Source organism: Lissotriton vulgaris, chromosome 8 (genome assembly GCF_964263255.1).
Source record: "Lissotriton vulgaris chromosome 8, aLisVul1.2, whole genome shotgun sequence".
NCBI classification, from domain to species: domain Eukaryota; kingdom Metazoa; phylum Chordata; class Amphibia; order Caudata; family Salamandridae; genus Lissotriton; species Lissotriton vulgaris.
Genome location: NC_141696.1, coordinates 2,965,058 through 2,990,719, shown reverse-complemented (window position 1 = coordinate 2,990,719; position 25,662 = coordinate 2,965,058). Strand labels below are relative to the sequence as shown.

Here is a 25,662-nt window from a genome sequence, read left to right as displayed (position 1 = left end):
CTTTTTTGGGAAAAAAGCCTTCCCCATAGAAAAAGAAAACCCTTTTCCTCACACGGGGTATCCATTCCCTTCTGGGCCATGAGAATTGATTTAATTCCCCTCACTACAGGGCAGATTTTACAACGCGTGTTAAGTTCCACGTGAACCTCAAACTTATTCTCATAAGCACAAAGCAAGGAATTCTAGGGCATATTACCAACAACTAGCGATAATTTTTGTCTCTAACTTGTTTAGAGACAAAAATTATCGCCGCACATCGGCGATTTTTATCGCAGATAAACCTTGCTATTAGCAAGGTTTATCGCAAATGCGATAAAAAACGGCCGCAATGCATGAATATCGCTGAAAAGTCAGCGATATTCATGCATTATCGAGCAAATGCTCTTAGCCATGTTATCCACCTCCCATTGGATAACATGGTGAAGAACTGCTCAGGGCAGGTGTTAGCTTTTGGAGATATTCGCGCTTAGCGCGAATATCTCCAAAAGTTGGTAATAGGAGATAGCGATGTTAGCTACTGTTTCCAGTCGCTAACATCTTGGCACGCCCACTTTGCATGTCATTAGTGATAAATATCACTGACATGCAAAGTGGGGCCCATGATGGTCACTATCTCCTATTAGCTGTCACTAACTGGTGTTAGCGACAGCTAGGTAATAGGGAGATAATTTTATCTCCGCTTTCTTGGCTTTTAAAGCCAAAAAAGCGGAGATAAACCCCCTTGATAATATACCCCTCTAAGACCCCAGACCACAAGTGAATCAGCGAACACTGGCCCCAGTGCTGCATGAAACGGAGATAACGCGCCCGTCTTGGCATTCAGCAAGTCTCCGGCTGCTTTGGCCTGAATGAAAAAGAGGGTTTTGGCAGCAATAGCACTTCTGCCAGGCTAGCCACAACGCGCTCTTGTAGAGACAACCCGACGTTCTGGCACCTGATGCCTTACCTTTATGTCGCAAGCCTCATGAGTGACGTCCTTCCAGGTAACAATGAGGATCTACATGATGTTATGAAGGGTGAGCAACCATTACAACGCAACTTTTACAACGCACCACCATTACAACGAAACTTTGACAACGCAAGATTTTACAACGCAAGATTTTTCTGCTCTTCAAAACTGCGGAACAGAACTAGTTCCTCTTCTCCGGAGAGGCGCAAAGCTACAACCTAGGAGGATTTAGGGGCTTGAAGGAGCTGACACTGCACATTCCTCCCTGCCCTGGCCCCACCCCAATGTCCACTCATGCTCACATGTACACATGTGCTTCAGTTACAATCATTCGCTAACATAACTGCATTTTATAAATTCTTCCTCAGGGCAGATGCAAATTGGATGGGATTTAGTCTGTAAATGTTCTTAATAGAGCTGGAAGAACGCGGTCACTCATCTCTGTCCCCTTTCATACTTTATCAGAAACACCATGGCGCAAATTTGTGTTTCTCACAACAAACATTCAGGGCAACAAGATCAAATAATACAACTCCATGTTGTGTCCTCTGTGAATTTAAAGAAGGCTGTCCCTGTACAGACATATTTTCCATACTTTAAAACAATGCGTATATGTTAAGGCCAACCTTGTTGCTTCTGGCCACTGCTTTACTGTCATATATTGAATTTATGTACACTGTCTTATCTCAAGTAGGAATTGAAATTGACATTAACGTATTTTATTTTATTGCATCCTTTCTATGGCGTTTTCATGCCACTTGTTTAAGTTCCACCACGCTGTGCAGAGCAGGGCTCAGGGGTTCTGAGTCTGCACCCTTCTTTGCAGATGTCGCAGCAAACTAAAAGATTAACCTCATCGCTGCTAGAGAGTTTCCCCTGCTGTGCTGGACAGCAATAAAAACGGGTGTGGTCATGACGAGCTCAGCTCGTCATGAGCACCTGAGAGGTATATGCCATGACGAGCTGAGTTCGTCATGAGCATGGAAGGGGTTAATGCACTTTCAGAGGCAGCGTTTCTCGAGGGAACCAATCCCCGAAGGTTGATGCTTCACACACATTGACACAGCACTTAAAGCATCCTGGAGTGACGTTTCAACATGTGTAAGCAGCTGGGCGAAGGGTGGGGTGGCATAGTGCTACCATGAGAAACTCATCACCTCTGGCTTTGGTAGGTTCTGATTTGCAGGGAAGGACGCCATTAAAATGCTCATCAGAAAGGTGCATCCGGCCAGTTCTGGTGAAGAGTGCAGCCAGGGTCTGGACTGTCAAACCCCAAAAGCTGCTCATGTCTTATGCTCTGTGCATTCAACGTGCAAAGCACTAGACTCTTTACTGCCTTGTAAACTGGCTGTAGTTAGCAATGAAAGGGAGTAACCACTTCGCGATCCACAGCATTGCGTCAATGAAGGCGGCGCTGCTGAACACGCGGTAAAGCCAGGGCAGGAGAGCGAAAGGTCAATGCCATATACACTCAAGGTGCTCTTAGTGAGAGGAAAGAGCTGGATTTCTGCCACAGCTGGATGGCCAGAGAAGACAGCAGAGACTTATGATGCTGCCTCAAAGAGGCGTCTGAGGCTCCCAGTGGTACTAGGGCGAGAAATCAGGACACGCGACAAGAAGGCCACATCTGTTGCATTCTTCCTTTAGGTGCAACTCTCTAGGGAATATACTGTTTGATTGGCAGCTGGAAACCCCAGACAGGAGAGGTGTACACAGGTGATGAAATGAATACTACTACCGGTACTATAATCCTACACGCGTAAGGAGCCATACAAGGGATGAAGTAAGAGACGGCCGGGAGTCCCTGAAGGGTTCATGGTGCACTTTGCAAAAGGATAGACTGGGTTAATGTGGACTGAGCGAGAGGATGGGGCTGTTTGAGGAGGGAATTCAAGTTGTTGAAGAAATAATCAAATGATAGGCTTAAAAGTGGGGGTTTCAAGGCAGGAGAACCGACAGGAATCTCTGCATCTTGATGGTACAGAGGAATTGGGCCTACAAAGGCAGTCCTGAGTTTGGGGATGTGGAAGAGTGGCGGGAGGTAGCCAGAGGTACCTACCTATGTGGTGCGAGCGGGGGTACTAGACCTAGATCTGGTGAATTTGAACAGAGTATGGCTGGCTTAGAGATTTTTCTGTGAATGGAAGAAATATAGGGGTCAAACGCTTGGTAAGTAATAATAGTTGGTGTGTATATTAGGAAACTTGGAAGAGGAGACCTAGGGCAGATTCAGCCGTTATCAAGAAAAAAAAAATCGTAAATCATACGTTCTTATATAGCGCCTTTCACCGTAAGGTCTCAAGGTGCTTGCTTTGGGAACTCGTCCTGGCTTTTCCCTGCGAGATAACCCCTAACTGGGCACCCCAAGGTGAAAGCCAGGCATCCCGCAGCGGGTGGGCCGCCGTAGTGGAGATTAAGCAAGCTATTGCCCAGAGTTGCAGAGTGGGACCCATGATTCGAGTAGGCGCCGAGGCGAGAATTATCGAGTCCATGGACATTTTGAGCTCAAGACCCGCCGCATCGGGAATTGAACCCTGGTCCCGGGCCAGACCTCTGCTTCCGGGTCTGTCTCCTCTAATCAAGGAGCCACACTTCAGAAAGTGGCAGAAGGTGACCACGTGACACCACCGTAGGATGGGTAGATGTAAGAATAAACCACTGACAGTGTGTACATAAGCAACACAATAGACACCAAGTAAATGAAGGAAAGAAACAGAGGTTAAAAGAGCGACACAAACAAAGATGAGATACAAAAGGCAGCCAAGAACCTGTGTGGGGGGCAAAAGCTATCGTATGCCCATGTTAATGCAAGAAGACCCTCAAGATTTGGGAAGCTCTGATCTGTTTAAGAAGTATGCGAAATGAATGAACATGGAAGAAAGCTGGCTGAAAATGCGAATAAAATGTAATTAAAAAAACATTTTGTATGTAGAAGGGGAGAAAGCTGAGGCTACAGAACTGCTGAAACCCTGAGATTGAAGCCAGTGGAGAGTAAACAGAAAGACGTGTCTAAAGATAAAGCTTGTGGATACTCTTGAAATCTACAAAGGGAAGTCAATGACATTGATCCGGGTCTGTGGTTGAACATGAGGATAATCAAGTGTCCTCCGCCCCACAGCAGTCGGCTGATCAACCAAGCCTGGCATTAATGTCAAAGAGAGAAGAAGGTTTGCACGTCATCGATAAAAGTCTCTGAACTCCGCTTGGAGTAAACATGAATGATGGCTGCTCTTCCTCCTTGTCTTTCTTCCTTCGCCTCAGGGATCTGGCTGTTGTAGAGTGAAGCACACTGAAAGATGAACTACTTTCCAAAGGAAGCAAATGGAGTAGTTGTAGAAGAGAAGACAGAATCCTCCACTTTTACAGCAACAAGTAAAAGTAGCGGCGTGTCTGAGTTTGAAACCAGTGAAGCCACTCGGCTTAAATGTAACTTTGACTCAGAACCAGGCTGCACCTATGATGCCACCAAGAGTCCTGTGTCAAGTAAAGAGGCCTAGGTTTATAACTGAGGGGAAAGAAAGTCGTAGCTTCCAAAACCATGTGTCCTGAGTAAAAGGAGAGAAGGATCGGAGACGTTTCTGATCTGGAGGATTTCATTGTTTGTAGTTTTTAAAGTTAGAGAAATGAATGGCCATCCAACCGTGGCTGTGTTTACAGATGTGCGGGCAGATTAACGGTGTCATTAGAATCTTTGTCCAGTAGACATATTTCTCGAACATCTACAGAATTTAAAAGTTATCCAGTGCCTCGAGCCACTGGACTCTCTAATGACAGGGCAAGGAATGTACGACATTACAACGCATGCTTTTACCACACATGCTTTTACATTGCAAGTTTTACAACGCATACCAATACAACGCATAGTGCTTAGGGGTGCTGGATAGTGAATAGTTTAATTTACTATTCCAACTCCAGTCCCCGTGGACACTAGGGAAGGTGTTGGATAGTACATTAAACCTATTCCCTATCCTAGAGCGCCCCCCAGCGCAATGCGTTGTAATGGTTTGCGTTGTAAAAGTTGCGTCGTAAAGGCACTGCATGGTAAAAGTTGCGTTGTAAAGGTTGTATACCCAGGGCGAGCATGTTGCGGGCCTTCTGTTTGTATCCCAGCAGCCACCTTGCATTTTCTATTTGTTTTAATTGACAAGTCAAAAGCACCGCATAGCAAAGCACGATGGAACGCACGTGTGTGTGACGCTCATCCATCTTGTCTTTGTTAATGCGGAGATGTTTCTAGTATGTGCAGCATGCAACCTTCAGAGGCAGACCCTGCCTGAAAGCTGCACTATGACAGGAATGCACACATTTCTTCTTGTTACCCCCCCCGCGCTGCTGCCTCACACCCATTCAGCTTGGCCTACAGGTCTCTCTTTCCTACTACCAACATATGGGTTGCTTGGCCACTTTCTCTTGCTCTCCTATTCCTGGAAAAACCCCTATCTTTTCTCCCCTCAGTAGCAGAAAAGTTCCCCCGACACTCTCAGATGCAGATAAGCAGGGCTGGCTTTAGCGCTGGTGACGCCCAGTGCCACCATCACCCCCCCCCACACACACCATGACCGCCTCTTCTGGTTCTCTCACTACCTCCCCAAAAAAATGCTCCTCATCTCTGTAATCATAACATATTGCTAAACACAGCGCCCCCCCTAAGGTCAGCTCCCCCCTCCACAGGTCAGCGCCCAATGTGGTCGCACCGGTCGCACTGCATTTAACCCCTTCCATGCTCTCAGCTCGTCATGCAGTACAGTGCTCCTGTGCTCATGACGAGCTGAGCTCGTCATGACCACACCCGTTTTTATTGCTGTCCAGCACAGCAGAGGAATCGCTCTAGCAGCGATGAGGTTAGCGCTGGCCCTGCAGATAAGTACGGCTGATGACGTGAGAGCTTGTCTGTCGCTGTTTAGAAGGAGTCTTCGCTGAAGAGTGTGTTGGATCATGTACAAGCAATGGCTGAGTTTATGAAGATCCGCTTGTACTAAGTGACTGTAGTTAACGTGTCATGTAAGATGTCCGAGATCAGATGCAAAGCTATCGGTGGGTAGGCAAAGCAGACTTGCACATTCTTTAAGGACTTAGAAAAGCAGTGAATGTAATCTATTTGAATTTACGATAAAAGTGTCAACACTGAACAATAATCCCAATATAATGCGGCTGATCACGCAGCGCTGTGTCCAGAAAATTGCATTTTTAAATTCGACAGAGAGATAAAGTGCAATTTATTCTCAAACACAAACATGCAACTCACTCCAACTAGTGCCAACCTACATAACAGCAGTACACACCAACCACAACAGTCGTAGAATACCTTATGGAGATATGTTGAGGGTCTCGGACCCTGTGCCATGTAAGAAGACTTCACAAGGGAAAAGAAGTAAAAGGAGAAAGATTTAGAGGCAGATGTTTTGAAAGAAGACCACTTTTAAGATAGTTCAACAGAACAAATATATACATTTCAAAATTCAAAATGGTCGACAAAAAACTGAGTAGGTTAAATAAAATTGGACAACTTGCAAACACAAAATGGACAACGAAAACTGAGTTACTAAACTAGGCAACGTTTCAAATTAAATGAAACAATTTATTACTTTTTCCATCCTTTCTTCACTGTGCTGGATCCATTCTAACAGGCCCCCCATTCATCTCTCCATCCTTTCTTCACTGAGCTGGTTCCATTCCAACAGGCCCCCCATTCATCTCTCCATCCTTTCTTCTCTGCGCTGGTTCCATTCTAACAGGCCCCCCATTCATCTCTCCATCCTTTCTTCACTGAGCTGGTTCCATTCTAACAGGCCCCCATTCATCTCTCCATCCTTTCCTCACGGTGCTGGTTCCATTCTAACAGGCCCCCATTCATCTCTCCATCCTTTCTTCACTGCGCTGGTTCCATTCTAACAGGCCCCCATTCATCTCTCCATCCTTTCTTCACTGTGCTGGATCCATTCTAACAGGCCCCCCATTCATCTCTCCATCCTTTCTTCACTGAGCTGGTTCCATTCTAACAGGCCCCCATTCATCTCTCCATCCTTTCCTCACGGTGCTGGTTCCATTCTAACAGGCCCCCATTCATCTCTCCATCCTTTCCTCACGGTGCTGGTTCCATTCTAACAGGCCCCCATTCATCTCTCCATCCTTTCTTCACTGTGCTGGATCCATTCTAACAGGCCCCCCATTCATCTCTCTATCCTTTCTTCACTGTGCTGGTTCCATTCTAACAGGCCCCCCATTCATCTCTCCATCCTTTCTTCACTCTGCTGGATCCATTCTAACAGGCCCCCCATTCATCTCTCCATCCTTTCTTCACTGTGCTGGATCCATTCTAACAGGCCCCCCATTCATCTCTCCATCCTTTCTTCACTGTGCTGGATCCATTCTAACAGGCCCCCCATTCATCTCTCTATCCTTTCTTCACTGTGCTGGTTCCATTCTAACAGACCCCCCATTCATCTCTCTATCCTTTCTTCACTGTGCTGGTTCCATTCTAACAGGCCCCCATTCATCTCTCCATCCTTTCTTCACTGTGCTGGTTCCATTCTAACAGGCCCCCATTCATCTCTCCATCCTTTCTTCACTGTGCTGGTTCCATTCTAACAGGCCCCCCATTCATCTCTCCATCCTTTCTTCACTGTGCTGGATCCATTCTAACAGGCCCCCCATTCATCTCTCTATCCTTTCTTCACTGTGCTGGTTCCATTCTAACAGGCCCCCATTCATCTCTCCATCCTTTCTTCACTGTGCTGGTTCCATTCTAACAGACCCCCCATTCATCTTTCTATCCTTTCTTCACTGTGCTGGTTCCATTCTAACAGGCCCCCCATTAATCTCTCCATCCTTTCTTCACTGTGCTGGATCCATTCTAACAGGCCCCCCATTCATCTCTCCATCCTTTCTTCACTGCGCTTGTACCATTCTAACGGGCTCCCATTAATCTCTCCATCCTTTCTTCACTGCGCTGGTTCCATTAGAACAGGCCCCCCCATTCATCTCTCCATCCTTTCTTCACTGCGCTGGTTCCATTCTAACAGGCTCCCATTCATCTCTCCATCCTTTCTTCACTGTGCTGGTTCCATTCTAACAGGCTCCCATTCATCTCTCCATCCTTTCTTCACTGTGCTGGTTCCATTCTAACAGGCTCCCATTCATCTCTCCATCCTTTCTTCACTGCGCTGGTTCCATTCTAACAGGCCCCAATTCATCTCTCCATCCTTTCTTCACTGCGCTGGTTCCATTCTAACAGGACCCCCATTCATCTCTCCATCCTTTCTTCACTGTGCTGGTTCCATTCTAACAGGACCCCCATTCATCTCTCCATCCTTTCTTCACTGTGCTGGTTCCATTCTAACAGGACCCCCATTCATCTCTCCATCCTTTCTTCACTGTGCTGGTTCCATTCTAACAGGCTCCCATTAATCTCTCCATCCTTTCTTCACTGCGCTGGTTCCATTAGAACAGGCCCCCCATTCATCTCTCCATCCTTTCTTCACTGCGCTGGTTCCATTCTAACAGGCTCCCATTCCTCTCTCCATCCTTTCTTCACTGCGCTGGTTTCATTCTAACAGGCCCCCATTTCTTCTCTCCATCCTTTCTTCACTGCGCTGGTTCCATTCTAACAGGCCCCCCATTCATCTCTCCATCCTTTCTTCACTGCGCTGGTTCCATTCTAACAGGTTCCCATTCATCTCTCCATCCTTTCCTCATGGTGCTGGTTCCATTCTAACACGCCCCCCATTCATCTCTCTATATCCTTTCTTCACTGTGCTGGATCCATTCTAACAGGCCCCCCATTCATCTCTCCATCCTTTCTTCACTGTGCTGGATCCATTCTAACAGGCTCCCATTCATCTCTCCATCCTTTCTTCACTGCGCTTGTACCATTCTAACAGGCTCCCATTCATCTCTCCATCCTTTCTTCACTGCACTGGTTCCATTCTAACAGGCTCCCATTAATCTCTCCATCCTTTCTTCACTGCGCTGGTTCCATTAGAACAGGCCCCCCCATTCATCTCTCCATCCTTTCTTCACTGCGCTGGTTCCATTCTAACAGGCTCCCATTCATCTCTCAATCCTTTCTTCACTGCGCTGGTTTCAGTCTAACAGGCCCCCCATTCATCTCTCCATCCTTTCTTCACTGTGCCGGATCCATTCTAACAGGCCCCCCATTCATCTCTCCATCCTTTCTTCACTGTGCTGGTTCCATTCTAACAGGACCCCCATTCATCTCTCCATCCTTTCTACACTGTGCTGGTTCCATTCTAACAGGCCCCCATTCATCTCTCCATCCTTTCTTCACTGTGCTGGTTCCATTCTAACAGGCCCTCCCATTCATCTCTCCATCCTTTCTTCACTGCGCTGGTTCCATTCTAACAGGCTCCCCCATTCATCTCTCCATCCTTTCTTCACTGCGCTGGTTCCATTCTAACAGGCCCCCCATTCATCTCTCCATCCTTTCTTCACTGCGCTGGTTCCATTCTAACAGGCCCTCCCATTCATCTCTCCATCCTTTCTTCACTGCGCTGTTTCCATTCTAACAGGCTCCCCCATTCATCTCTCCATCCTTTCTTCACTGCGCTAGTTCCATTCTAACAGGCCCCCCATTCATCTCTCCATCCTTTCTTCACTGCGCTGGTTCCATTCTAACAGGCCCCCCATTCATCTCTCCATCCGTTCTTCACTGTGCTGGTTCCATTCTAACAGGCCCCCCATTCATCTCTCCATCCTTTCTTCACTGCGCTGGTTCCATTCTAACAGGCTCCCATTCATCTCTCCATCCTTTCTTCACTGCGCTGGTTTCATTCTAACAGGCCCCCCATTCATCTCTCCATCCTTTCTTCACTGCGCTGGTTCCATTCTAACAGGACCCCCGTTCATCGCTCCATCCTTTCTTCACTGCGCTGGTTTCATTCTAACAGGCCCCCATTCATCTCTCCATCCTTTCTTCACTGCGCTGGTTTCATTCTAACAGGTCCCCCATTCATCTCTCCATCCTTTCTTCACTGCGCTGGCTACATTCTAACAGGACCCCCATTCATCTCTCCATCCTTTCTTCACTGCGCTGGTTCCATTCTAACAGGCCCCCATTCATCTCTCCATCCTTTCTACACTGTGCTGGTTCCATTCTAACAGGCCCTCCCATTCATCTCTCCATCCTTTCTTCACTGCGCTGGTTCCATTCTAACAGGCTCCCCCATTCATCTCTCACACTTTCTTCACTGCGCTGGTTCCATTCTAACAGGCCCCCCATTCATCTCTCCATCCTTTCTTCACTGCGCTGGTTCCATTCTAACAGGCCCTCCCATTCATCTCTCCATCCTTTCTTCACTGCGCTGTTTCCATTCTAACAGGCTCCCCCATTCATCTCTCCATCCTTTCTTCACTGCGCTGGTTCCATTCTAACAGGCCCCCATTCATCTCTCCATCCTTTCTTCACTGCGCTGGTTCCATTCTAACAGGACCCCCATTCATCTCTCCATCCTTTCTTCACTGTGCTGGTTCCATTCTAACAGGACCCCCATTCATCTCTCCATCCTTTCTTCACTGTGCTGGTTCCATTCTAACAGGCTCCCATTAATCTCTCCATCCTTTCTTCACTGCGCTGGTTCCATTAGAACAGGCCCCCCCATTCATCTCTCCATCCTTTCTTCACTGCGCTGGTTCCATTCTAACAGGCTCCCATTCATCTCTCCATCCTTTCTTCACTGCGCTGGTTTCATTCTAACAGGCCCCCCATTCATCTCTCCATCCTTTCTTCACTGCGCTGGTTCCATTCTAACAGGCCCCCCATTCATCTCTTCATCCGTTCTTCACTGTGCTGGTTCCATTCTAACAGGCCCCCCATTCATCTCTCCATCCTTTCTTCACTGCGCTGGTTCCATTCTAACAGGCTCCCATTCATCTCTCCATCCTTTCTTCACTGCGCTGGTTTCATTCTAACAGGCCCCCCATTCATCTCTCCATCCTTTCTTCACTGCGCTAGTTCCATTCTAACAGGCCCCCCATTCATCTCTCCATCCTTTCTTCACTGCGCTGGTTTCATTCTAACAGGCCCCCATTCATCTCTCCATCCTTTCTTCACTGTGCTGGTTCCATTCTAACAGGTCCCCCATTCATCTCTCCATCCTTTCTTCACTGCGCTGCCTCCATTTTAACAGCACCCCCATTCATCTCTCCATCCTTTCTTCACTGCGCTGGTTCCATTCTAGCAGGCCCCCATTCATCTCTCCATCCTTTCTTCGCTGTGCTGGTTTCATTCTAACAGGACCCCCATTCATCTCTCCATCCTTTCTACACTGTGCTGGTTCCATTCTAACAGGCCCTCCCATTCATCTCTCCATCCTTTCTTCACTGCGCTGGTTCCATTCTAACAGGCTCCCCCATTCATCTCTCCATCCTTTCTTCACTGCGCTGGTTCCATTCTGACAGGCCCCCTATTCATCTCTCCATCCTTTCTTCACTGCGCTGGTTCCATTCTAACAGGCCCCCCATTCATCTCTCCATCCGTTCTTCACTGTGCTGGTTCCATTCTAACAGGCCCCCCATTCATCTCTCCATCCTTTCTTCACTGCGCTGGTTCCATTCTAACAGGCTCCCATTCATCTCTCCATCCTTTCTTCACTGCGCTGGTTTCATTCTAACAGGCCCCCCATTCATCTCTCCATCCTTTCTTCACTGCGCTGGTTCCATTCTAACAGGCCCCCCATTCATCTCTCCATCCTTTCTTCACTGCGCTGGTTTCATTCTAACAGGCCCCCATTCCTCTCTCCATCCTTTCTTCACTGTGCTGGTTCCATTCTAACAGGTCCCCCATTCATCTCTCCATCCTTTCTTCACTGCGCTGCCTCCATTCTAACAGCACCCCCATTCATCTCTCCATCCTTTCTTCACTGCGCTGGTTCCATTCTAGCAGGCCCCCATTCATCTCTCCATCCTTTCTTCGCTGTGCTGGTTCCATTCTAACAGGACCCCCATTCATCTCTCCATCCTTTCTACACTGTGCTGGTTCCATTCTAACAGGCCCTCCCATTCATCTCTCCATCCTTTCTTCACTGCTCTGGTTCCATTCTAACAGGCCCCCCATTCATCTCTCCATCCTTTCTTCACTGTGCTGGTTCCATTCTAACAGGACCCCCATTCATCTCTCCATCCTTTCTTCACTGCGCTGGTTCAATTCTAACAGGCCCCCCCATTCATCTCTCCATCCTTTCTTCACTGCGCTGGTTCCATTCTAACAAGCTCCCATTCATCTCTCCATCCTTTCTTCACTGCGCTGGTTTCATTCTAACAGGCCCCCCATTCATCTCTCCATCCTTTCTTCACTGCGCTGGTTCCATTCTAACAGGCCCCCCATTCATCTCTCCATCCTTTCTTCACTGCGCTGGTTTCATTCTAACAGGCCCCCATTCATCTCTCCATCCTTTCTTCACTGTGCTGGTTCCATTCTAACAGGCCCCCCCATTCATCTCTCCATCCTTTCTTCACTGTGCTGGTTCCATTCTAACAGGCCCCCCATTCATCTCTCCATCCTTTCTTCACTGCGCTGGTTCCATTCTAACAGGCCCCCATTCATCTCTCCATCCTTTCTTCACTGCGCTGGTTCCATTCTAACAGGCCCCCCATTCATCTCTCCATCCTTTCTTCACTGCGCTTGTACCATTCTAACAGGCCCCCCCATTCATCTCTCCATCCTTTCTTCACTGCGCTGGTTCCATTCTAACAGGCCCCCCCATTCATCTCTCCATCCTTTCTTCACTGCGCTTGTACTATTCTAACAGGCCCCCCCCATTCATCTCTCCATCCTTTCTTCACTGTGCTGGTTCCATTCTAACAGGCCCCCCATTCATCTCTCCATCCTTTCTTCACTGCGCTGGTTCCATTCTAACAGGCTCCCATTCATCTCTCCATCCTTTCTTCACTGAGCTGGTTCCATTCTAACAGACCCCCATTCATCTCTCCATCCTTTCTTCACTGTGCTGGTTCCATTCTAACAGGCCCCCCATTCATCTCTCTATCCTTTCTTCACTGAGCTGGTTCCCTTGTAACAGGCCCCTCCATTCATCTCTCCATCCTTTCTTCACTGCGCTGGTTCCACTCTAACAGGCCCCCATTCATCTCTCTATCCTTTCTTCACTCTGCTGGTTCCATTCAAACAGGCCCCCATTCATCTCTCCATCCTTTCTTCACTGAGCTGGTTCCATTCTAACAGGCCCCCATTCATCTCTCCATCCTTTCTTCACTGTGCTGGTTCCATTCTAACAGGCTCCCATTCATCTCTCCATCCTTTCTTCACTGAGCTGGTTCCATTCTAACAGGCCCCCATTCATCTCTCCATCCTTTCTTCACTGTGCTGGTTCCATTCTAACAGGCTCCCCATTCATCTCTCCATCCTTTCTTCACTGTGCTGGTTCCATTCTAACAGGCCCCCCATTCATCTCTCCATCCTTTCTTCACTGTGCTGGTTCCATTCTAACAGGCCTCCCATTCATCTCTCCATCCTTTCTTCACTGCGCTGGTTCCATTCTAACAGGCCCCCATTCATCTCTCCATCCTTTCTTCAGTGCGCTGGCTCCATTCTAACGGGCCCCCATTCATCTCTCCATCCTTTCTTCACTGCGCTGGTTCCATTCTAACAGGCCCCCCCATTCATCTCTCCATCCTTTCTTCACTGCGCTGGTTCCATTCTAACAGGACCCCCATTCATCTCTCCATCCTTTCTTCACTGCGCTGGTTCCATTCTAACAGGCTCCCATTCATCTCTCCATCCTTTCTTCACTGTGCGGGTTCCATTCTAACAGGCTCCCCCATTCATCTCTCCATCCTTTCTTCACTGTGCTAGTTCCACTCTAACTGGCCCCCATTCATCTCTCCATCCTTTCTTCACTGCGCTGGTTCCATTCTAACAGGCCCCCATTCATCTCTCCATCCTTTCTTCACTGCGCTGGTTCCATTCTAACAGGCCCCCCCATTCATCTCTCCATCCTTTCTTCACTGCGCTGGTTCCATTCTAACAGGCTCCCATTCATCTCTCCATCCTTTCTTCACTGCGCTGGTTCCATTCTAACAGGCTCCCCCATTCATCTCTCCATCCTTTCTTCACTGCGCTGGTTCCATTCTAACAGGCTCCCATTCATCTCTCCATCCTTTCTTCACTGTGCGGGTTCCATTCTAACAGGCTCCCCCATTCATCTCTCCATCCTTTCTTCACTGTGCTAGTTCCACTCTAACTGGCCCCCATTCATCTCTCCATCCTTTCTTCACTGCGCTGGTTCCATTCTAACAGGCCCCCATTCATCTCTCCATCCTTTCTTCACTGCGCTGGTTCCATTCTAACAGGCCCCCCCATTCATCTCTCCATCCTTTCTTCACTGCGCTGGTTCCATTCTAACAGGCTCCCATTCATCTCTCCATCCTTTCTTCACTGCGCTGGTTCCATTCTAACAGGCTCCCATTCATCTCTCCATCCTTTCTTCACTGCGCTGGTTCCATTAGAACAGGCCCCCCCATTCATCTCTCCATCCTTTCTTCACTGCGCTGGTTCCATTCTAACAGGACCCCCATTCATCTCTCCATCCTTTCTTCACTGCGCTGGTTTCATTCTAACAGGCCCCCATTCATCTCTCCATCCTTTCTTCACTGCTCTGGTTCCATTCTAACAGAACCCCCATTCATCTCTCCATCCTTTCTTCACTGCGCTGGTTCCATTCTACTAGGCCCCCCATTCATCTCTCCATCCTTTCTTCACTGCGCTGTTCCATTCTAACAGGCTCCCATTCATCTCTCCATCCTTTCTTCACTGCGCTGGTTTCATTCTAACAGGCCCCCCATTCATCTCTCCATCCTTTCTTCACAGCGCTGGTTCCATTCTAACAGGCCCCCATTCATCTCTCCATCCTTTCTTCACTGTGCTGGTTCCATTCTAACAGGCCCCCATTCATCTCTCCATCCTTTCTTCACTGCGCTGGTTTCATTCTAACAGGCCCCCCCATTCATCTCTCCATCCTTTCTTCACTGCGCTGGTTCTATTCTAACAGGCTCCCATTCATCTCTCCATCCTTTCTTCACTGTGCTGGTTCCATTCTAACAGGCTCCCCCATTCATCTCTCCATCCTTTCTTCACTCCGCTGGTTCCATTCTAACAGGCCCCCCATTCATCTCTCCATCCTTTCGTCACTGCGCTGGTTCCATTCTAACAGGCCCCCCATTCATCTCTCCATCCTTTCTTCAGTGCGCTGGTTCCATTCTAACAGGCCCCCCATTCATCTCTCCATCCTTTCTTCACTGCGCTGGTTCCATTCTAACAGGCCCCCCATTCATCTCTCTATCCTTTCTTCACTGCGCTAGTTCCATTCTAACAGGCCCCCCATTCATCTCTCCATCATTTCTTCACTGCGCCTGTTCCATTCTAACAGGCCCCCCATTCATCTATCCATCCTTTCTTCACTGCGCTGGTTCCCTTCTAACAGGCCCTCCATTCATCTCTCCATCCTTTCTTCACTGCGCTGGTTCCATTCTAACAGGCCCCCCATTCATCTCTCAATCCTTTCTTCACTGCGCTGGTTCCATTCTAACAGGCTCCCATTCATCTCTCCATCCTTTCTTCACTGAGCTGGTTCCATTCTAACAGGCCCCCATTCATCTCTCCATCCTTTCTTCACTGTGCCGGTTCCATTCTAACAGGCCCCCCATTCATCTCTCCATCCTTTCTTCACTGAGCTGGTTCCCTTGTAACAGGCCCCTCCATTCATCTCTCCATCCTTTCTTCACTGCGCTGGTTCCACTCTAACAGGCCCCCATTCATCTCTCTATCCTTTCTTCACTGTGCTGGTTCCATTCAAACAGGCCCCCATTCATCTCTCCATCCTTTCTTCACTGTGCTGGTTCCATTCTAACAGGCCCCCATTCATCTCTCCATCCTTTCTTCACTGTGCTGGTTCCATTCTAACAGGCCCCCCATTCATCTCGCCATCCTTTCTTCACTGCGCTGGTTCCATTCTAACAGACCCTCATCCATCTCTCCATCCTTTCTTCACTGCGCTGGTTCCATTCTAACAGGCCCCCCCATTCATCTCTCCATCCTTTCTTCACTGCGCTGGTTCCATTCTAACAGGACCCCCATTCATCTCTCCATCCTTTCTTCACTGCGCTGGTTCCATTCTAACAGTCCCCCATTCATCTCTCCATCCTTTCTTCACTGCGCTGGTTCCATTCTAACAGGCCCCCCCATTCATCTCTCCATCCTTTCTTCACTGCGCTGGTTCCATTCTAACAGGCTCCCATTCATCTCTCCATCCTTTCTTCACTGTGCGGGTTCCATTCTAACAGGCTCCCCCATTCATCTCTCCATCCTTTCTTCACTGTGCTGGTTCCACTCTAACTGGCCCCCATTCATCTCTCCATCCTTTCTTCACTGCGCTGGTTCCATTCTAACAGGCCCCCATTCATCTCTCCATCCTTTCTTCACTGCGCTGGTTCCATTCTAACAGGCCCCCCCATTCATCTCTCCATCCTTTCTTCACTGCGCTGGTTCCATTCTAACAGGCTCCCATTCATCTCTCCATCCTTTCTTCACTGCGCTGGTTCCATTCTAACAGGCTCCCATTCATCTCTCCATCCTTTCTTCACTGCGCTGGTTCCATTAGAACAGGCCCCCCCATTCATCTCTCCATCCTTTCTTCACTGCGCTGGTTCCATTCTAACAGGACCCCCATTCATCTCTCCATCCTTTCTTCACTGCGCTGGTTTCATTCTAACAGGCCCCCATTCATCTCTCCATCCTTTCTTCACTGCTCTGGTTCCATTCTAACAGAACCCCCATTCATCTCTCCATCCTTTCTTCACTGCGCTGGTTCCATTCTACTAGGCCCCCCATTCATCTCTCCATCCTTTCTTCACTGCGCTGTTCCATTCTAACAGGCTCCCATTCATCTCTCCATCCTTTCTTCACTGCGCTGGTTTCATTCTAACAGGCCCCCCATTCATCTCTCCATCCTTTCTTCACAGCGCTGGTTCCATTCTAACAGGCCCCCATTCATCTCTCCATCCTTTCTTCACTGTGCTGGTTCCATTCTAACAGGCCCCCATTCATCTCTCCATCCTTTCTTCACTGCGCTGGTTTCATTCTAACAGGCCCCCCCATTCATCTCTCCATCCTTTCTTCACTGCGCTGGTTCTATTCTAACAGGCTCCCATTCATCTCTCCATCCTTTCTTCACTGTGCTGGTTCCATTCTAACAGGCTCCCCCATTCATCTCTCCATCCTTTCTTCACTCCGCTGGTTCCATTCTAACAGGCCCCCCATTCATCTCTCCATCCTTTCGTCACTGCGCTGGTTCCATTCTAACAGGCCCCCCATTCATCTCTCCATCCTTTCTTCAGTGCGCTGGTTCCATTCTAACAGGCCCCCCATTCATCTCTCCATCCTTTCTTCACTGCGCTGGTTCCATTCTAACAGGCCCCCCATTCATCTCTCTATCCTTTCTTCACTGCGCTAGTTCCATTCTAACAGGCCCCCCATTCATCTCTCCATCATTTCTTCACTGCGCCTGTTCCATTCTAACAGGCCCCCCATTCATCTATCCATCCTTTCTTCACTGCGCTGGTTCCCTTCTAACAGGCCCCCCATTCATCTCTCCATCCTTTCTTCACTGCGCTGGTTCCATTCTAACAGGCCCCCCATTCATCTCTCCATCCTTTCTTCACTGCGCTGGTTCCATTCTAACAGGCTCCCATTCATCTCTCCATCCTTTCTTCACTGAGCTGGTTCCATTCTAACAGGCCCCCATTCATCTCTCCATCCTTTCTTCACTGTGCCGGTTCCATTCTAACAGGCCCCCCATTCATCTCTCCATCCTTTCTTCACTGAGCTGGTTCCCTTGTAACAGGCCCCTCCATTCATCTCTCCATCCTTTCTTCACTGCGCTGGTTCCACTCTAACAGGCCCCCATTCATCTCTCTATCCTTTCTTCACTGTGCTGGTTCCATTCAAACAGGCCCCCATTCATCTCTCCATCCTTTCTTCACTGTGCTGGTTCCATTCTAACAGGCCCCCATTCATCTCTCCATCCTTTCTTCACTGTGCTGGTTCCATTCTAACAGGCCCCCCATTCATCTCGCCATCCTTTCTTCACTGCGCTGGTTCCATTCTAACAGACCCTCATCCATCTCTCCATCCTTTCTTCACTGCGCTGGTTCCATTCTAACAGGCCCCCATTCATCTCTCCATCCTTTCTTCACTGTGCTGGTTCCATTCTAACAGGCTCCCATTCATCTCTCCTTCCTTTCTTCACTGAGCTGGTTCCATTCTAACAGGCCCCCATTCATCTCTCCATCCTTTCTTCACTGTGCTGGTTCCATTCTAACAGGCTCCCATTCATCTCTCCTTCCTTTCTTCACTGCGCTGGTTCCATTCTAACAGGCCCCCATTCATCTCTCCATCCTTTCTTCACTGCGCTGGTTCCATTCTAACAGGCCCCCATTCCTCTCTCCATCCTTTCTTCACTGCGCTGGTTCCATTCTAACTGGCTCCCATTCATCTCTCCATCATTTCTTCACTGTGCTGGTTCCATTCTAACAGGCCCCCATTCATCTCTCCATCCTTTCTTCACTGCGCTGGTTCCATTCTAACAGGCCCCCATTCATCTCTCCATCCTTTCTTCACTGCGCTGGTTCCATTCTAACAGGCCCCCATTCATCTCTCCATCCTTTCTTCACTGCGCTGGTTCCATTCTAACAGGCTCCCATTCATCTCTCCATCCTTTCTTCACTGCGCTGGTTCCATTCTAACAGGCTCCCATTCATCTCTCCATCCTTTCTTCACTGTGCTGGTTCCATTCTAACAGGCTCCCATTCATCTCTCCATCCTTTCTTCACTGCGCTGGTTCCATTCCAACAGACCTCCATTCATGTCTTCATCCTTTCTTTACTGTGCTGGTTCCATTCTAACAGGCCCCCCATTCATCTCTCCATCTTTTCTTCACTGCGCTGGTTCCATTCTAACAGGCCCCCCATTCATCTCTTCATCCTTTCTTCACTGCGCTGGTTCCATTGAAACAGGCCTCCCATTCATCTCTCCATCCTTTCTTCACTGCGCTGGTTCCATTCTAACAGGCCCCCCCATTCATCTCTCCATCCTTTCTTCACTGCGCTGGTTCCATTCTAACAGGCCCCCATTCATCTCTCCATCCTTTCTTCACTGCGCTGGTTCCATTCTAACAGGCCCCCATTCATCTCTCCATCCTTTCTTCACTGTGCTGGTTCCATTCTAACAGGCCCCCATTCATCTCTCCATCCTTTCTTCACTGCGCTGGTTCCATTCCAACAGGCTCCCATTCATCTCTCCATCCTTTCTTCACTGCGCTGGTTCCATTCTAACAGGCCCCCCATTCTTCTCTCCATCCTTTCTTCACTGTGCTGGTTCCATTCTAACAGGCCCCCCATTCATCTCTCCATCCTTTCCTCATGGTGCTGGTTCCATTCTAACAGGCCCCCCCATTCATCTCTCCATCCTTTCTTCACTGCGCTGGTTCCATTCTAACAGGCTCCCATTCATCTCTCCATCCTTTCTTCACTGTGCTGGTTCCATTCTAACAGGCCCCCATTCATCTCTTCATCCTTTCTTCACTGTGCTGGTTCCATTCTAACAGGCCCCCATTCATCTCTCCATCCTTTCTTCACTGCGCTGGTTCCATACTAACAGGCCCCCGTTCATCTCTCCATCCTTTCTTCACTGCGCTGGTTCGACTCTAACAGGCTCCCATTCATCTGTCCATTCTTTCTTCACTGCGCTGGTTCCATTCTAACAGGCCCCCTTTCATCTCTCCATCCTTTCTTCACTGCGCTGGTTCCATTCTAACAGGCCCCCCATTCATCTCTCCATCCTTTCTTCACTGAACTGGTTCCATTCTAACAGGCCCCCCATTCATCTCTCCATCATTTCTTCACTGCGCTGGTTCCATTCTAACAGGCCCCCCATTCATCTATCCATCCTTTCTTCACTGCGCTGGTTCCATTCTAACAGGCCCACCATTCATCTCTCCATCCTTTCTTCACTGCGCTGGTTCCATTCTAACAGGCCCCCCATTCATCTCTCAATCCTTTCTTCACTGCGCTGGTTCCATTCTAACAGGCTCCCATTCATCTCTCCATCCTTTCTTCACTGTGCTGGTTCCATTCTAACAGGCTCCCATTCATCTCTCCATCCTTTCTTCACTGAGCTGGTTCCATTCTAACAGGCCCCCCTTCATCTCTCCATCCTTTCTTCACTGAGCTGGTTCCCTTGTAACAGGCCCCTCCTTTCATCTCTCCATCCTTTCTTCACTGCGCTGGTTCCATTCTAACAGGCCCCCCATTCATCTCTCCATCCTTTCTTCACTGAACTGGTTCCATTCTAACAGGCCCCCCATTCATCTCTCCATCATTTCTTCACTGCGCTGGTTCCATTCTAACAGGCCCCCCATTCATCTATCCATCCTTTCTTCACTGCGCTGGTTCCATTCTAACAGGCCCCCCATTCATCTCTCCATCCTTTCTTCACTGCGCTGGTTCCATTCTAACAGGCCCCCTTTCATCTCTCCATCCTTTCTTCACTGCGCTGGTTCCATTCTAACAGGCCCCCCATTCATCTCTCCATCCTTTCTTCACTGAACTGTTTCCATTCTAACAGGCCCCCCATTCATCTCTCCATCATTTCTTCACTGCGCTGGTTCCATTCTAACAGGCCCCCCATTCATCTATCCATCCTTTCTTCACTGCGCTGGTTCCATTCTAACAGGCCCCCCATTCATCTCTCCATCCTTTCTTCACTGCGCTGGTTCCATTCTAACAGGCCCCCCATTCATCTCTCAATCCTTTCTTCACTGTGCTGGTTCCATTCAAACAGGCCCCCATTCATCTCCTCATCCTTTCTTCACTGTGCTGGTTCCATTCTAACAGGCCCCCCTTCATCTCTCCATCCTCTCTTCACTGTGCTGGTTCCATTCTAACAGGCCCCCGTTCATCTCTCCATCCTTTCTTCACTGTGCTGGTTCCATTCTAACAGGCCCCCCATTCATCTCTCCATCCTTTCTTCACTGTGCTGGTTCCATTCTAACAGGCTCCCATTCATCTCTCCATCCTTTCTTCACTGCGCTGGTTCCATTCTAACAGGCCCCCGTTCATCTCTCCATCCTTTCTTCACTGCACTGGTTCCACTCTAACAGGCTCCCATTCATCTCTCCATCCTTTCTTCACTGCGCTGGTTCCATTCTAACAGGCCCCCTTTCATCTCTCCATCCTTTCTTCACTGTGCTGGCTCCATTCTAACAGGTCCCCCGTTCATCTCTCCATCCTTTCTTCACTGCGCTGGTTCCATTCTAACAGGCCCCCCATTCATCTCTCCATCCTTTCTTCACTGCGCTCGTTCCATTTTAACAGGCTCCCCGTCATCTCTCCATCCTTTCTTCACTGCGCTGGTTCCATTCTAACAGGCCCCCATTCATCTCTCCATCCTTTCTTCACTGCGCTGGTTCCATTCTAACAGGCCCCCATTCATCTCTCCATCCTTTCTTCACTGCGCTGGTTCCATTCTAACAGACCCCATTCATCTCTCCATCCTTTCTTCACTGCGCTGGTTCCATTCTAACAGGCTCCCATTCACCTCTCCATCCTTTCTTCACTGCGCTGGTTCCATTCTAACAGGCCCCCATTCATCTCTCCATCCTTTCTTCACTGTGCTGGTTCCATTCTAACAGGCCCCCATTCATCTCTCCATCCTTTCTTCACTGTACTGGTTCCATTCTAACAGGCCCCCCCATTCATCTCTCCATCCTTTCTTCACTGCGCTGGTTCCATTCTAACAGACCCCCCCATTCATCTCTCCATCCTTTCTTCACTGTGCTGGTTCCATTCTAACAGGCCCCCCATTCATCTCTCCATCCTTTCTTCACTGCGCTGGTTCCATTCTAACAGGCCCCCCATTCATCTCTCCATCCTTTCTTCACTGCGCTGGTTCCATTCTAACTGGCCCCCATTCAGTCTCTCCATCCTTTCTTCACTGCGCTGGTTCGATTCTAACAGGCCCCCCATTCATCTCTCCATCCTTTCTTCACTGCGCTGGTTCCATTCTAACTGGCCCCCCATTCATCTCTCCATCCTTTCGTCACTGCGCTGGTTCCATTCTAACAGGCTCCCCATTCATCTCTCCATCCTTTCTTCACTGCGCTGGTTCCATTCTAACAGGTCCCCCATTCATCTCTCCATCCTTTCTTCACTGTGCTGGTTCCATTCTAACTGGCCCCCATTCATCTCTCCATCCTTTCTTCACTGTGCTGGTTCCATTCTAACAGGCTCCCATTCATCTCTCCATCCTTTCTTCACTGCGCTTGTTCCATTCTAACAGGCCCCCATTCATCTCTCCATCCTTTCTTCACTGCACTGGTTCCATTCTAACAGGCCTCCCATTCATCTCTCCATCCTTTCTTCACTGCGCTGGTTTCATTCTAACAGGCCCCCCCATTCATCTCTCCATCCTTTCTTCACTGTGCTGGTTTCATTCTAACAGGCCCCAATTCATCTCTCCATCCTTTCTTCACTGCACTGGATCCATTCTAACAGGCCCCCGTTCATCTCTCCATCCTTTCTTCACTGCGCTGGTTCCATTCTAACAGGCCCCCATTCATCTCTCCATCCTTTCTTCACTGCGCTGGTTCCATTCTAACAGACCCCCCATTCATCTCTCCATCCTTTCTTCACTGCGCTGGTTCCATTCTAACTGGCCCCCCATTCATCTCTCCATCCTTTCTTCACTGCGCTGGTTCCATTCTAACAGGCCCCCGTTCATCTCTCCATCCTTTCTTCACTGCGCTGGTTCCATTCTAACAGGCCCCCATTCATCTCTCTATCCTTTCTTCACTGCGCTGGTTCCATTCTAACTGGCCCCCATTCATCTCTCCATCCTTTCTTCACTGCGCTGGTTCCACTCTAACAGGCCCCCATTCATCTCTCCTTCCTTTCTTCACTGCGCTGGTTCCATTCTAACAGGCTCCCATTCATCTCTCCATCCTTTCTTCACTGCGCTGGTTCCATTCTAACAGGTCCCCCATTCATCTCTCCATCTTTTCTTCACTGTGCTGGTGCCATTCTAACGGGCCCCCATTCATCTCTCCATCCTTTCTTCACTGCGCTGGTTCCATTCTAACAGGCCCCCATTCATCTCTCCATCCTTTCTTCACTGCGCTGGTTCCATTCTAACAGGCTCCCCATTCATCTCTCCATCCTTTCTTCACTGAGCTGGTTCCATTCTAACAGGCTCCCATTCATCTCTCCATCCTTTCTTCACTGCGCTGGTTCCATTCTAACAGGTCCCCCATTCATCTCTCCATCCTTTCTTCACTGTGCTGGTGCCATTCTAACGGGCTCCCATTCATCTCTCCATCCTTTCGTCACTGCGCTGGTTCCATTCTAACAGGCCCCCATTCATCTCTCCATCCTTTCTTCACTGCGCTGGTACCATTCTAACAGGCTCCCATTCATCTCTCCATCCTTTCTTCACTGCGCTGGTTCCATTCTAACAGGACCCCCATTCATCTCTCCATCCTTTCTTCACTGTGCTGGTGCCATTCTAACGGGCCCCCATTCATCTCTCCATCCTTTCTTCACTGCGCTGGTTCCATTCTAACAGGCCCTCATTCATCTCTCCATCCTTTCTTCACTGCGCTGATTCCATTCTAACAGGCTCCCCATTCATCTCTCCATCCTTTCTTCACTGTGCTGGTTCCATTCTAACAGGCTCCCATTCATCTCTCCATCCTTTCTTCACTGCGCTGGTTCCATTCTAACAGGACCCCATTCATCTCTCCATCCTTTCTTCACTGCGCTGGTTCCATTCTAACAGGCCCCCCATTCATCTCTCCATCCTTTCTTCACTGTGCTGGTTCCATTCTAACAGGCCCCCGTTCATCTCTCCATCCTTTCTTCACTGCGCTGGTTCCACTCTAACAGGCTCCCATTCATCTATCCATCCTTTCTTCACTGCGCTGGTTCCATTCTAACAGGCCCCCTTTCATCTCTCCATCCTTTCTTCACTGTGCTGGTTCCATTCTAACAGGTCCCCCATTCATCTCTCCATCCTTTCTTCACTGCGCTGGTTCCATTCTAAGAGGCCCCCCATTCATCTCTCCATCCTTTCTTCACAGTGCTGGTTCCATTCTAACAGACCCCCCATTCATCTCTCCATCCTTTCTTCACTGTGCTGGTTCCATTCTAACAGGCCCCCGTTCATCTCTCCATCCTTTCTTCACTGCGCTGGTTCCACTCTAACAGGCTCCCATTCATCTCTCCATCCTTTCTTCACTGCGCTGGTTCCATTCTAACAGGCCCCCTTTCATCTCTCCATCCTTTCTTCACTGTGCTGGTTCCATTCTAACAGGTCCCCCATTCAGCTCTCCATCCTTTCTTCACTGCGCTGGTTCCATTCTAAGAGGCCCCCCATTCATCTCTTCATCCTTTCTTCACTGCGCTCGTTCCATTCTAACAGGCTCCCCGTCATCTCTCCATCCTTTCTTCACTGCGCTGGTTCCATTCTAACTGGCCCCCATTCATCTCTCCATCCTTTCTTCACTGCGCTGGTTCCATTCTAACAGGCCCCCATTCATCTCTCCATCCTTTCTTCACTGTGCTGGTTCCATTCTAACAGACCCCCCATTCATCTCTCCATCCTTTCTTCACTGCACTGGTTCCATTCTATTTACCACATAATGGCGCCCGAATAGGGACTTGCCCTTTCCCCACGCGCCGGCGAAGCCACGCAAGCCCCCTGACCCTCTGCAGCCGTGACGGAACCATACCGTGCACGTGCAGATATTTCTGCTTCAAGTATCCCTCAGGCCCACGGAGGAGACGGAGGTTGCGGTCCAGCATCCAGACGAGGCGGTGGAGGAACGCGGCGAGTCCCGACCAGAGCCCAAGCCGAGAGTCCAAGGTCCGAGGTATCCGGAGGCCCACCCGTAACTGAAGTCCGAAGTTCGTCGTCCGTCGTCGTAGCAGTCCAGTCCAGTCCGAGGCCTTCCGTTCTTGCTGCCCGGTGAGTACTATTGCTGGGGTAGTATCTAGACAGGGTCAATTAATTTGTCTCTGGTCCGTGGGTTTGGGTACGCAGATCCAACACGAAGTGTCCACCTAGGTGGATGCGGGTCCTGACGTGTCTCTTTATGGGACCGGTAAGTTCTGTACTGTTTTAGCAGTATATCTAGTCATTCTGGTAAGTTCCGTTCTCGAGAATTCATGTGTTCTGTTCTCAGTATTCTAGGTAAAATTCTGTCCAAACTGTTAGTTTAAATGTTATTTCATGTGTTTTCAATGTTGTGGTATGAATGATTCGTTTTTCCCAGTTATTATTGTGTTCATTGTATATTGTATTGTGTCTAGATTCAAGCTTGGAGAATGCCTCTGTTCTCCAAATTACGTCAGGTAAAAACTAGAAAAGGGCTGCTCGAGGAAGCAGTCCCTGTCCCGCCTAGGGACAGTCCAGGTCATTTTATGTATCACAAGCATGGCTTAAGTGCCATAATATACCTAGACTTATGGTCTGATTATACCAGACACCTCGAAGAGAAATACAGATGGCCTGTATCAGGCACATGGGATGCCGAGTGCATCATGCGAGTAGAAGAAGTATTATGGAAAAAGAAAGCCAGACAGTCCCAGTAAGATGCCATCGAGTTATGGCGCAAAGAATCTCATAAAAGAAC

General features: G+C 48.9%; 1 pseudogene; it reads right to left on the bottom strand.

The window, feature by feature from the left end:
- Positions 1-24,668, bottom strand: part of LOC147693202 (bifunctional 3'-phosphoadenosine 5'-phosphosulfate synthase 2-like) — a 150,654-nt pseudogene extending 125,986 nt beyond the window's left edge.
- Between the last annotated feature and the right edge of the window lie 994 nt (positions 24,669-25,662).